Genomic DNA, 13,345 nt, shown 5'->3' with positions numbered 1-13,345 from the left:
TGCAACAAATTATGGTAGGGAAAATTGGATATCCACATGCAAAAGAATGAAGTGTGGACTCTCACATGCCATTGTATTAGGGCTCTCCAGGGAAACAGAACCAGGGGAATTAATATCTATCTGTCTGTCTGTCTATCTATCTATCTATCTATCTATCTATCTATCTATCATCTATCTATCTATCTATCTATCTATCTATCTGTCGGTCTATCTATCTAGATATGTGTGTGTGCATGCATGTATGCGTGTGTGTGTGTGTATGTTAGCTCATGTGATATGTGATTATGAAGGCTGAGAAGTCCCATGACCTATCATCTGTAAGCTGGAGATTCAGGAAGGCCTGCAGTATAGTTCAAATGCCTGAGAGCCAGGGAAATGATGGTATGGATTCCAGTCCAAGTCTGAAAGCCTCCTGAGGATTGAGAGCACTGAGGGCAGGAGGAGATTTATGATAAAGCTCAAGTAGTCAAGGAGAGAGTGAATTTAATCTTCCTCTACATTTTTGTTACATTGAAACCCTCAACAGATTGAAGGATGCCTAACTACTTTGAAGAGGGCCATCTGCTTTATTCATTTCACCAATTGAAATGCTAATCTCTTCCTGGAAACACCCTGACAGACACCCAGAAATAATGTTTAAACAGATAGATATCTGCACATCCCTTGGCCCATTCAAATTGGAAAATGAAATTAAATATCATAACCATATAAAACATTAACTCTAGAGAAAACATTGGGGGAAACGCTTCAAGACATTGGTCTGGGTAAAGATTTCTTGAGCAATATCTCACAAGCACAAGCAGCCAAAGCAAAAACGGACAAATGGGATCACATCAAGTTAAAAAGCTTCTGCACAGCAAAGGAAACAAACCCACAGAATGGGAGAAAATATTTGCAAACTATCCATCTGACAAGGGATTAATAACCAGAATACATAAGGAGCTCAAGCAACTCTATAGGAAAAAATCTAGTAATCTGATTTAAAAATGTACAAAAGATTTGAATAGATATTTCTCAAAAGAAGACATATAAATGGCAAACAGGTATATGGAAAGGTGCTCAATATCATTGATCATCAGAGAAATGCAAATCAAAACTGCAGTGAGATACCATCTCATCCCACTTAAAATGGCTTTTTTTCCCAAAAGTCAGGAAATAACAAATGCTGGCAAGGATGTGATGGCTCAGGCACATTTGTCACTAATCTGCTAGCTGACTGTCTTGTGAAGGGGAAGCACATGGGTTGACTGGTCCCTCACCTCTAGCAAGATGTGCTCCTTTAGCTTTTCCAAGTCTTGGGCCAGGGATGTTGCAGCTCCATGGCAAAGAGCACCAAGTTCTTTAGCACGTTACCTACATGAATTAGGTTAGAGGAGGTGAGAGACAGACACAAGTTCTAGTATGGCCTGGGGAGATCCAGATTGTCGTCATGGATTTCAGTGTGTCCTCACACTTCCCATTGTTTTTTTAAAAAACAAATTTATTGATGTAGAATTTACATCCCATAAAATTCACCCACTTTAAGTGTACAATTAAATGATTTTTAGTAAATCGGCTGAGTTGTACAATCTTTGCTACAATCCAGTTTTAGAACATTTTCATCACCCCAGTAGAATCCTTTGTGATTTTTTAAAGTTCATCTTTGTTCCCATCCTAGTCCCAGACAATCACTAATCTATTTTCTGACTCTAAAGATTTTTTAAAAGCTTGAGAAATAATTGACATACCATACAATTTATTTATTTAAGTGTACAATTCAGTGGGTTTTAAAACTTGTGGCAAGAACACATAACATGAGATCTACCCTCTTAACAAAATTTCAAGTATACAGTACAGCAGTGGTCCCCAACCTTTTTGGCACCAGGGACTGGTTTTGTGGAAAACAATTTTTCCACAGACTGGTGGGTGAGTGGCAGGTGGTTTCAGGATGATTCAAGTGCATTACATTTGTTGTGCACTTTATTTCTATTATTATCACATTGTAATGTATAATTAAATAATTATACAACTCACCACAATGTAGAATCAGTGGAAGCCCTGAGCTTGTTTTCCTGCAATTAGACTGTCCCATCTGGGGGTGATGGAAGACAGACAGTGACAGATCATCAGACATTACATTCTCATAAGGAGTTTGCAACCTAGATCCCTCACATGTGCAGTTCACAATAGGGTTTGTGTTCCTATGATAATCTAATACTGCCGCTGATCTGACAGGAGGCAGAGCTCAGGCGGTAATGCCAGTGATGGGGAGCAGCTGTAAATACAGATGAAGCTTACTCACTTGTCTGCTTCTCACCTCCTGCTCTGCAGCCTGGTTCCTAACAGGCCACAGACCAGTACTGGTCCATGGCCCAGGGGTTGGGGATCCCTGCAGTACAGTATTGTTGAGTGCAATATGCAATGTTTTACATCAGAGCTCTAGAACTTACTCATCTTGCATTTATGGAAACTTTCTACCCTTTAGCCATCATCTCCCCATTTTCCCCTCACCCTGCTCCTGATAACCATCATTCTGCCCTCTGCGTCTATGAGTTTGACTATTTTTGATTCCATGTGTAAGTAAGATGATGCAGAATTTGTCTTTTGTGACAGGCTTATTTCACTTAGCATAATGTCCTCCAGGTTCATCCATGTTGTTACAAACGTCAGAATTTCACTCCTTTTTAATGCTGATTAATATTCCATTGTATACTACATTTGCTTTATCCATACATCCATAGATAGACATTTAGTTTGTTTCTACATCATGACTGTTGTGAAAAAAAATGCTGCAATGAACATGGGAGTGCAAATACCTCTTGGATATCCTGATTTCAATTCTTTTGGATAAATATGCAGAAGTGTGATGGCTGGACCATATGGCATTTCTGTTTTTAATTTTTGAGGAAACTGCATACTGTTTTCCATAGCAGCAGCACCATTTTACATTTCTACATTTTACATTTCTACAATTGGAATTTTCCAACAAAAGTTCCAATTTTTCTACATCTTCATCAATAATTGTTATATTTTATTTTTTAATAATGACCCTCCTAACAGGTGTGGGGCAATATCTCAGTGTGGTTTTGATTTGCATTTCCCTGAAAAATTAGTGACAATGAGTACCTTTCCATGTAGCTGTTGGCCACTTGTCTTTTTTGGGAAAATATTCATTCGAGTCTTTCGTGCATTTCAAATCAGGTTATATATGATTTGTAAACATTTTTCCTTATTCTGAAAGTTGCCTCTTTACCTCTTAACTCTGTTGTTTCATTTGCTGTCTAGAAAATATTTATTCTGAGATAGTCCCACTTGTCTACTTTTACCTTTGTTGTCCGTGCTTTTGGGGTCATATCCAAGAAATCATTGCCAAGATCAATGTCATGAAAGTTTTTCCTTGTTTTCCTCAAGGAGTTATAATATTTCAGGTCTTACATTTAAGTCTTTAGTCCATTTTTACTTGATTTTTGTGTATGGTCTAAGATAAGGGTCTAATTTTGTTCTTTTGCATAGGGCTATCCAGCTTTCCTAACACCATTTGTTGAAGAAATTATCCTTAACCCACTGTCTATTCCTGGCAACTTTGTCAAAGATCAGTTGACAGTATATGCATGGGTTTATTTCTGGCTCTCTATTCTGTTCTGTAGTCCTATCTTTATGCCAGTACCATACTGTTTCAACTACTGTAGCTTTGTAATATATTTTGACATCAGGAAGTGTGATGTGGAGTCTTTAGGGTTTTCTACATATGTGATCATGTAATCTGTGAGCAGAGATAATTTTACTTCTTCCTTTCCAATTTAGATGCTGCATTAGTCCATTCTCATGCTGCTATGAAGAAATACCTGAGACTGGGTAATTTGTAAAGAAAATAGGTTTAATTGGCTTACAGTTCTGCATGGCTGGAGAGGCCGCAGGAAACTTACAATCATGGTGGAAGGGGAAGCAAACACATCCTTCTTCACAAGGTGGCAGGAGAGAGAAGTGCTGAGCAAAGAGGGAAAAGCCCCTTGTAAAACCAACAGATCTCATGAGAACTCACTTACTATCATGAGAAGAGCATGGGGGGACCACTCCCATGATCTAGTCACCTCCCACAAGATCCCTCCCCTTACACATGGGGATTACAATTTGGATTACAATTCGGATTACAATCCAAGATGAGATATGGGTGGGGGACACAGATCCAGACCATATCATTCTGCCCCTGGCCACCCCCCCAATCTCATCTTTCTCACATTTCAAAACACAATTGTGCCTTCCTAAGAGTTCCCCAAAGTTTTAATTTATTTCAGCTTTAACCCACAAGTCCAAGTCCATAGTCTCATCTGAGACAAAGCAAGTCCCTTCTGCCTGTGATCCTATACAATCAAAAGCAAGTTAGTTACTTCCTAGATACAATGGAGGTACAGGCATTGGATAATACACCCATTTCAAATGGGAGAAATTGGCCCAAACAAAGGGGCTACAGGCCCCATGCAAGTCTGAAATCCAACGAGGTAGTAATTAAATCTTAAAGCTCTGAAATAATCTCCTTTGACTCCATGTCTCACATCCAGCTCGTAAGTGGGAGCTAAACAATGAGAACACATGACATAGTGAGGGGAACAACACACACCGGGACTTGTCTGGGGGGAGACATCAGGATAAATAGCTAATGCATGAGGGGCTTAATATCTAAGGGATGGGTTGATAGGTGCAGCAAACCACGATGGCACATGTTTACCTATGTAACAAACATGCACGTCCTGCACATGTATCCTGGAATGTAAAATAAAATAAATAATAAAAAAATAAATTAAATTAAAAAGAAAAAAGAAAATATAAATATCCAGCCCTAAGAACAAAAAACAAACAAACAAACAAAACAAAACGAAACAAAACAAAACAAAACAAAAAAACAAGTAGGGGATGTTCACTCTCATCACTACTATTCAACATTGCAGTAGAAGTCCCAGCCAGAACAATAAAACAAGAAAAAGAAATAAAATTCATGCAGATTGAAAAATGGAGAAACAAAATATCCTTATTCACAGGTGACAGATGATTGTCTGCATAGAAAATTCCAAGTAATCTACTCAAAAAGCACCTAGAATTCATAAGTGATTTTAGCATGGTTGCAGTATAGAAGGTCAACCCACAGAAATCAATTGCGTTTCTATACACTAATAGTTAACAAATAGGAGCTGAAAATTTTAGACAATAACATTTACAATAGCTGCCTCAAAAGTGAAATCTAACAAAATATGCATGGGATCTATATTCTGAAAAGTATAAAATCTGATGAAAGAAATAAAAGAAGACCCAAATAAATGGAGAGAAATACTGTACTCATGTGTTGGAAGACTCATGATTAAATCATGAGTCGTGTGTGTGTGTGTGTGTGTATTAGTTTCTCTCTCTCTCTCTCTATATATATATATGGAAATTATGTAAAATCTATAAATTGGGTTGGAAAGACCTGATACTATCTGTTTCTCTCTCTCTCTCTCTCTCTCTCTCTCTCTCTCTCTCTCTCTGTCCCAGAGAAATTTGATCAACTGGTCTCTCTATATATGGAGAGAGAGAGAGAGAGATACAATATCAGTTCTCCCCAACCTGATTTATAGATTTTACACAATTTCAATCAAAATTCCACAAGAAATCTTGTAGATATAGGGAGGCCGATTCTAAAAGTTTTGTGAAAAATCAAAGAAACTGTGATATTCAAAACAATTTTGAGAAAGAATAATTAAATGGAAGATCTCACATTGCTTGATTTTTTTTTTTCCAAGTTGGAGTCTTGCACTGTTGTCCAGGCTGGAATGCAATGGTGCGATCTTGGCTCACTGCAACTTCTGTCTCCCAGGTTCAAGTGATTCTCTTGCCTCAGCCTCCCAAGCATTGCTTGATTTTAAGACTTACCATAAAGCTATAGTGATCAAGACAGGGTAGTGTTGGTGAAAAATTAGATGTATAAATCAAAGGAACAAAAAATAAAGTCCAGAAATAGACCCAGAGAAATTTGGCCAATTGATTTTTTGATAAAGGACAAAGAAAATTCAATTGAGAAATTATAGCATTTCCAACAAATAGTGTTGGAACAATTGCACATTCTTATGGCAAAAACAAAAAACAAAACAAAAAACAAAACAGAAAAGAGAAAAAAAGAACCTTGACCTAAACTCCCCTCATTATATAAAAATTAACTCAAAATAGATTATACATCTCAAGGTCAAATGTAAGAGTATTAAACATTTATCGAAAAACATAGGAGAGGCCAGGTGTGGTGGCTTATGCCTGTAATCCCAGCACTTTGGGAGGCTGAGGTGGGCGGGTCACCTGAAGTCAGGAATTCAGTTCCGCTCAGGTGGATCACCTGAGACCAGCCTGGCCAACATGGTGAAACCCCGTCTCGACTAAAAACACAAAAATTAGCTGGACGTGGTGGCGCATGCCTGTAATCCCAGCTACTTGGGAGGCTGGGGCAGGAGAATTGCTTGAACCCCAGCCTGGGCGACAAGAACGAAACTCTGTCTAAAAAAAAAGAAAGAAAGAAAGAGAGACAGAGAAAGGAAGGAAAGAAGGAAGGAATGTACAGAGGGAGGGAAGGAGGGAGGGAAGGAGGAAGGGAGGGAGGGAGAAAATACTTTTGATCACAGTTAGGCAAGGAGTTCTTAGATATGACATCAAAAGCATGATCCACAAAAAATCAAGAAATTGAACTTTATCAAAATTTAAACTTTTACCCTTAGAAAGGCACTGCTAAGAGAACAAAAAGACAAGGTACAATTTGAGAGAAAATAATTGCAAAGCACATATCTCACAAAGACTTTATCTACAATGTAGAGAACTCTGAGAAATCAACAGCAAGAAAACAAAAACACAATTTAAAAAATGGTCAAAACACTTGAGCAGACACTTCACCAAAAAAGACATGCAATAGCAAATGAGCGCATGAAAAGACATTCAACATTATTAGCCATTAGGGAAATGCAAATTAAAACCATAAGATTCCACTACACATCCATTAGCTTGTGATAAGTTAGATTCACATTGTAATCCCCAGAACCACTAAAAAACAAAGAGTTATAGATAAAAAACTAATAGAAGAAATAAAATGGAATATAAAAATATTTCTTTAATCAAAAGAAGGCATGAAAGGAGCATGAGTAGAACTGAAACCAGATGACACAATTAGAAAAAAGAAAGAAGGTATAATTAAATGAAATAATAATAATTACGTTATATGTAAATGAACCAAACACCCCAATTAAAAGCCAGAGATTGTCAGATTAGATAAAAAAGTAGGACCCAACTATTTGTTATCTACAAAAGATGTACTTTATTTATTTAAGAGACAAGGTCTCACTCTGTTGCCCAGGCTGGAGTGCAACCACACAATCATAGCCCCCTGCAGCCTCTAACTCCTGAGCTCACGTGATCCTCCTGCCTCTGTCTCCTGAGTAGCTGGGACTACAGGTGTGTGCCACCACACCCCTTGAATTTTTAAATTTTTTGTAGAGACAGGGTCTTGCTATGTTGCCCAACCTGGCCTTGAACTCCCAGCCTCAAGCAAACCTCCCACCTTGTTCTCCCAAAGTTCTGGGACCACTGTGCCTAGCCAGGATATTCTCAAATGCAAAGATATAAATAGTTTCAAAGTAAACTAGTGGAAAAAAATAAACCTTGGAAACAGTATGCTAAGAAATGCCAGAGTGACGATATTACCAGACAAAATAGACTATAAGACAATGAGTATTATTAGAGAGAAAGAAGAATATTTCACCATAAAAAGGAGGTCAATATATCAGAAAGAAATGTAGTTGTGAACAGACATAACCACATAGCTTCAAAATATATGGAGCAAAATCTGTCAGGTCAAAAGAAATGGGCAAGACCATAGTTGGAGATTTTAACATACCCCACTCAGTAAATAATAGAGGAGATAGAAAAAGATCAGAAAAGATATAGGAAATATGAATGACATTATCAACCACATTGACATAACTACTACTTATGAAATACTACACCCAACAAATGAGACTATACATTTTTTCAAATGCATACAGAATATTCATCAGGAGAAACCAAATGCTAGGCCATAAAACAACAATCAATTCCAAAAGATTAAAATCTCAGAATATGTTCTATGGCAACAATGGCAGTAAATTCAGAATTAAAAACAATAAGATATCTAGAAAGGCCTTAAGATATTTGAAAATTAAACAATATCCTCTGAGTAACCCATGGATCAAAGAAGAAATCACAATGAAAATTAGAATATATTCCAAACTGATAACATATTAAAATTGGTGGGGTGTACTTAAAGCAAGGCTTAGAGGAAAATTTATAGCTTGAAATGTTTATGTTAGAAAGGAAGTAATAAAACTATGATCTAAGTTCATCTTAAGAAACTAGAAAAAGAAGAGCACATTAACCCTAATGAAAGGAAAAGTAGGGAAAAAATATAGAGCAATAGTCAATGTAGTGGGAAAGAAGACAAGCAATAGAGAGAATTAGCAAAGCCAAGAGATGAGTCTTCAACTTGATTAATGCAATCCATAAACACCTAACAAGACTGATCAGGAAAAAAGGAGTTAAAATACAAATAGCCAGTACCAAAAATGATAGAGGGATTATCACTACAGATCCTATGGATAGCTCACAGGAAATAGGAGAATGTTATGATAAACTTGATGCCAATAAATTCAACAGTTTAGATGAAAGAGCCAAATAATTGGAAAAAAATAGTATTAAAATTGACACAAGATGACATAGTAAGTCTAAATAGCCCTATATCTATTAAAAAATTGAATTTGTTATAGAAAATTTTCCCACAAAGACAGTTCCAAGCCCAGATGTCTTCACTGGTTAATTCTATCAAACTTGTAGAGAAGATATATTATCAATCATACACAACCTCTTTCAGAAAATAGAGGAGAAGGAGACACTTCTCAACTCATTTTATATGGCCACCATAATCATGATACCAAAACCAAGAAAAGAAAATTATAGGCCAATATCACTGACAAATGCAGACATATAACTCCTTTAAGAATTAGTTAGAAATCAAAACTAACAATACATTAAAAAAATGCACCCTGACCAAATGAGGTTATCTAAGGAATTCAGGTACAAAGTCAATTTAACATTCAAAAACAAGTCAATACACTGTAGTCAATTCATACCAAAGTATTGACTTTGAAATAAATTAACAATGTAAGATGCATGAGTAAAGGAATGGATAGAGAAATAGATATATGATAAAGCAAGTACAGTAAAAGATTAATGGTATAATGTAGTTGGTGGGTATACGGTTCACCAAAAAATCCTTTCACTTTGGCCATACATTTGAAAATAACTTTTCATAACAAAATTATGGAAAAAACAAATCAATTTAACCAACCATATTAACAGCATAAAGAAGAAAAAACATGACCACTTCAATAGATACAGAAAAAGTGTTTGAAAAATCCAATATTCATTTATGATTTTTTTAAACTCTCAAATAGGTATAGAAGGGAACTTCCTTAATCTGATGAAAGACATCTCCCAAAACTTACATCTAGCATCATAGTTAGTAATGAAATAGTGAATTTCATCATTAAATTTTTCTCCACCTTAAGATAGGAAAAAAAGCAAGGATATCTACTCTCATCATTTCTATTCAACATTGTACTGGTGATCCTAGTCACTGCAATAAGTCAAGAAAAGGAAATAAAAGGCATGCCAATTTGATAAGAAGAAATACAACTGTCATTTACATATGACATTATTTTTACAGAGAATTTACAAAACAACTACTAGAACTAATAAATGAGTTTATCAACATCTCCAGATGCAAGACCAATACAGAAATCAATTTATTTTTAGATTCTACTAGCAAAATGGAAAAATAAAAATTTCAAAAATCAGTTTATAATAGTGTTATAAGACATAAAATACTTAAGAATAAATCTACCAAAAGACAACTAATACCTGTACATTGAAAATTATGGAAAAATGATAACAGTGTTTAAAGAAAACTTAAAAATTGGAGAGCCAGGTGCAGTGCTATAATCCCAGCACTTTGGGATGCTGAGGTGGAGAGGATCACTTGAGGCCAGGAGTTTAAGACCAGCCTAGGTAACACAGTGAGATCCCTGTTTCTATAAAACATTTTTAAAAATTAGCCAGTTATGGTGGTGCACGCTTGTAGTCCCAGCAACTTGGGAGGCTGAGGCAGGAGAATCTCTTGAGCCAGGGAATTCAAGGCTGCAGTGAGTTATGATTGTGCAACTGCACTTCGGCCTAGGTGGCAGAGTGACCCTGTCTTAAAAAAAAAAAAAAAAAAAAAAAAGAGATATGTCATGTTCGTGGATTGGAAGACTCAATATTGTAAAAAAGTAAATTCTTCCCCAAATTGATCTTTAGACTTTATGCAATCCCAAGCTCCTAGCAGGCTTTTTTTGTAGAAATTCACAAGCCAGCTATAAAATGTATGTGAAAATGTAAGTGACATAGATTAGTCCAGTCTTGAAGAAGAAGAACGAACTTGCACAACTTACGCTCCTCACTTTCAAGTTTGTAAATCTTAAAGTAATCAAAATAGTGTGGCATTGGTCTAAGGATAATCAACTAAATAAATGAACTAGAATAAGAGTCCGTAAATTGACCCATACTTATACAGTCAGCTGATTTTCAATAAAAGCAGCAAAGCAAAACAATAGGGAAAAAAAGATCTTTTCAATAAATGTAGTGAAATAACTGGAAAAATAACCTACAAAGAAAAATTTAACCTCAACTCCCACTCTTCACCATATACAAAATTTAATTTGAGATGGATCAGAGTCCTAAACATAGGCACTAAACTGTAAAGCTTTCAGAAGAAAGCACAGGACAATACCTTCAGGATGTGAGGGTAGACAAAGATTCCTCAGATAGGATACAGAAAGCAATAACCATTAAAAAATTTAATATTTAAAATTAATTTAGTCATTAAGTTTTTGAACTTTTATAATGAAATAATAGCTGACTTAGACGAAAATTTCAATATAGTAGTACAATAAGTTCCTGCACGCCCTTTATCCAGATTCTCTAAGTGTTAACATTTTTACTGCATTTGCTTTTTCATTCTCTTGATATAAATTATTATATTATTTTTAATATTTTGAATGTAAGTGGCATCCATTATGCCTCTTTACTCCTAAACAACATTCTCTTATATAACTGTAGTTGAATTGTCAAAGTCTTATTAATATTAATACTATTAATCTATAGATTGTTAAAATTTCAATAATTTTTCCACTAATGTTCTTTATAGCAAAGAAAAATTTATAAATATATGCAGCAAAGTATCTGAAAGGTATTAATATCTTGGTTACAATCTTTCTGGGTTCTAACATGCCTGTATTTTAGTTTAGTCTTTTTGTTTATGTGTATTTTCTCACTTTTTTTTTTCAACTTCTTGGTCAATTTTCATTAAAAACTTATTCCTTAAAACTTTTTACAGTATTTTTTGAAAATTTTTTTTTTACTGCATATATGGGTCTTCACTTCATTTTTCAGTAAAGACAACTTATTTAGTTATCAGTGTCCCATCATTTGATAAGACCAATGGAGGGTTTGGATAGTAGCCAGCTGTTTTTGAATTGCTTGAAGAGAATCTTGTAAATTTGTAGTCCAGAGGTAATTCTGCGATTATTTCAATACTTGGAATTCCAATAGTGCTGTAAGTACTGATTCTCTTACAAGACTATGTACAAACCAAGGAATCTTCTGTATTTTCCAGTCCCAAAACGGAATCAATAAAAAAAAAAGGAGCCCCATTTTTTAGATGAAGTATTTAGAGGCTTTGCCTTTGGTCCCTCATATTTTCCTTTTTCTCTAGAGGCTCTGACTTCTCAGGCCTCTGACTCCTTGCACCTTCATCCCTCTGAGCTCTTCCAGGATAAGAACTGTCTCCCAATTACTATAGTGACGAGCCAGGAAAATATCTGAATGTGTGCTGTAATAAACAACCTTGGGTTCAGGTTTGCCAGTGATTTTCTTCAGAAGTTCATAGAGGTGGACAGCGTTCTCTTGGGAGCACCAGCCAGGTTTATCCAGATATGGCAGCACCTCCTGCTCCTCATCATTCTCTGCATCTAGAAAGGTCTCTGACTTGGTAAGTGGGAGAAGAAACCAGGCTTCAATGCATTTGTAATCACAATGTCAAGAAGGTCTGCAAAATCATTCCCAAGGATATATTCACAGAGAAGTCTACAGTAATCACTGTGAGAACTGGTAATTAACAGAAGAATTTTCCCAGCATTCTTTAGCTGTCGAAGCCATTTTTTTCACAGATTCAGGACAACTGTGTAAATATCTGCCTGGATCTCTTTTTACTTCTGGAAAATATATTCCACAGTTTTCCCTAAAAGCTGACATTTTATAATTGTGTTGTATAGCAGCAACTATATCCTTCCAAAAATCAAATGTTTTTTGACCATTGTTTGTTGTTAAATAGTCCACCACCCTGGCACATAGAAGAGCTCCTGGAAGGTCAAAGTAGTTGTAAAAATAATACTTTCATGAGCGGCAAGCCATTCCAGTGTCCGACAAGAAGTGCTTCCACCCTTTCTTGCCATATGTCTCTGCCAGCACCTCTGGAGTCATCATCTTGGTGCCATAGCTTGCCCTGAGAACAGTGCCATTATCAGCAAGTTTAAGGAAGTTCTTATCTTCTAGATCCAATGCCAAACCCTTGCAACAGAAATTCCAATCCTCTGGGGTCACATTGAGCAATTCCTTATCATACCCTTTCTCCTTAACTAAGAACTGGGCAAAGCTATTATAAATGAGTGGGGCGCTCTCGGGCAGGTTGTAGTGACACAGGGTGTGGTCCAGGTAGAATCCGACCACGTCGCAGGTGTCCGGGGAGAAGTGCTGAGCCATGGCTGCACTGGGAGCACCGGGGAGCACCTCGGCCCGGGAGGGTGCAAGCTTTTCTCACTTTTTAAAATGAGTATGTATTAATTTTGTAATAAGAAGAAGCTACTATTAATAAATAAAAAAAAATGAAATATGTGTATGTGAGAAGACACTATTAGGAAATCCACAGAATAGGCAAGCCACAGACAGGGAGAAAACATTTGCAAACTATATATCTAACAAAGGACTTATGTTCAGGGTGCCTAACAAATTCCTACAACTCAACAATAAAAAGACAAATGACCCAATTAGAAAATGGGCAAAAGATGGGTAGGCGCGGTGGCTCACACCTGTAATCCCGGCACTTTGGGAGGCTGAGGCAGGTGGATCACGAGGTCAGGGGTTCAAGACCAGCCTGACCAACATAGTGAAACCCCATTTCTACTAAAAATACAAAAATTAGCTGGGTGTGGTGGCGGGCACCTGTAATCCC

The 13,345-nt window shown here is 36.4% G+C and overlaps 1 pseudogene; it reads right to left on the bottom strand.

The window, feature by feature from the left end:
- Window positions 1-11,518: 11,518 nt before the first annotated feature.
- Window positions 11,519-12,876, bottom strand: LOC100447564 (5'-nucleotidase domain-containing protein 1-like; annotated as a pseudogene).
- Between the last annotated feature and the right edge of the window lie 469 nt (window positions 12,877-13,345).

Source organism: Pongo abelii, chromosome X, assembly GCF_028885655.2.
Source record: "Pongo abelii isolate AG06213 chromosome X, NHGRI_mPonAbe1-v2.0_pri, whole genome shotgun sequence".
NCBI lineage: Eukaryota > Metazoa > Chordata > Mammalia > Primates > Hominidae > Pongo > Pongo abelii.
Note: the sequence above shows the minus strand (reverse complement) of the source record. Positions and strands in the feature narration are given on the sequence as shown.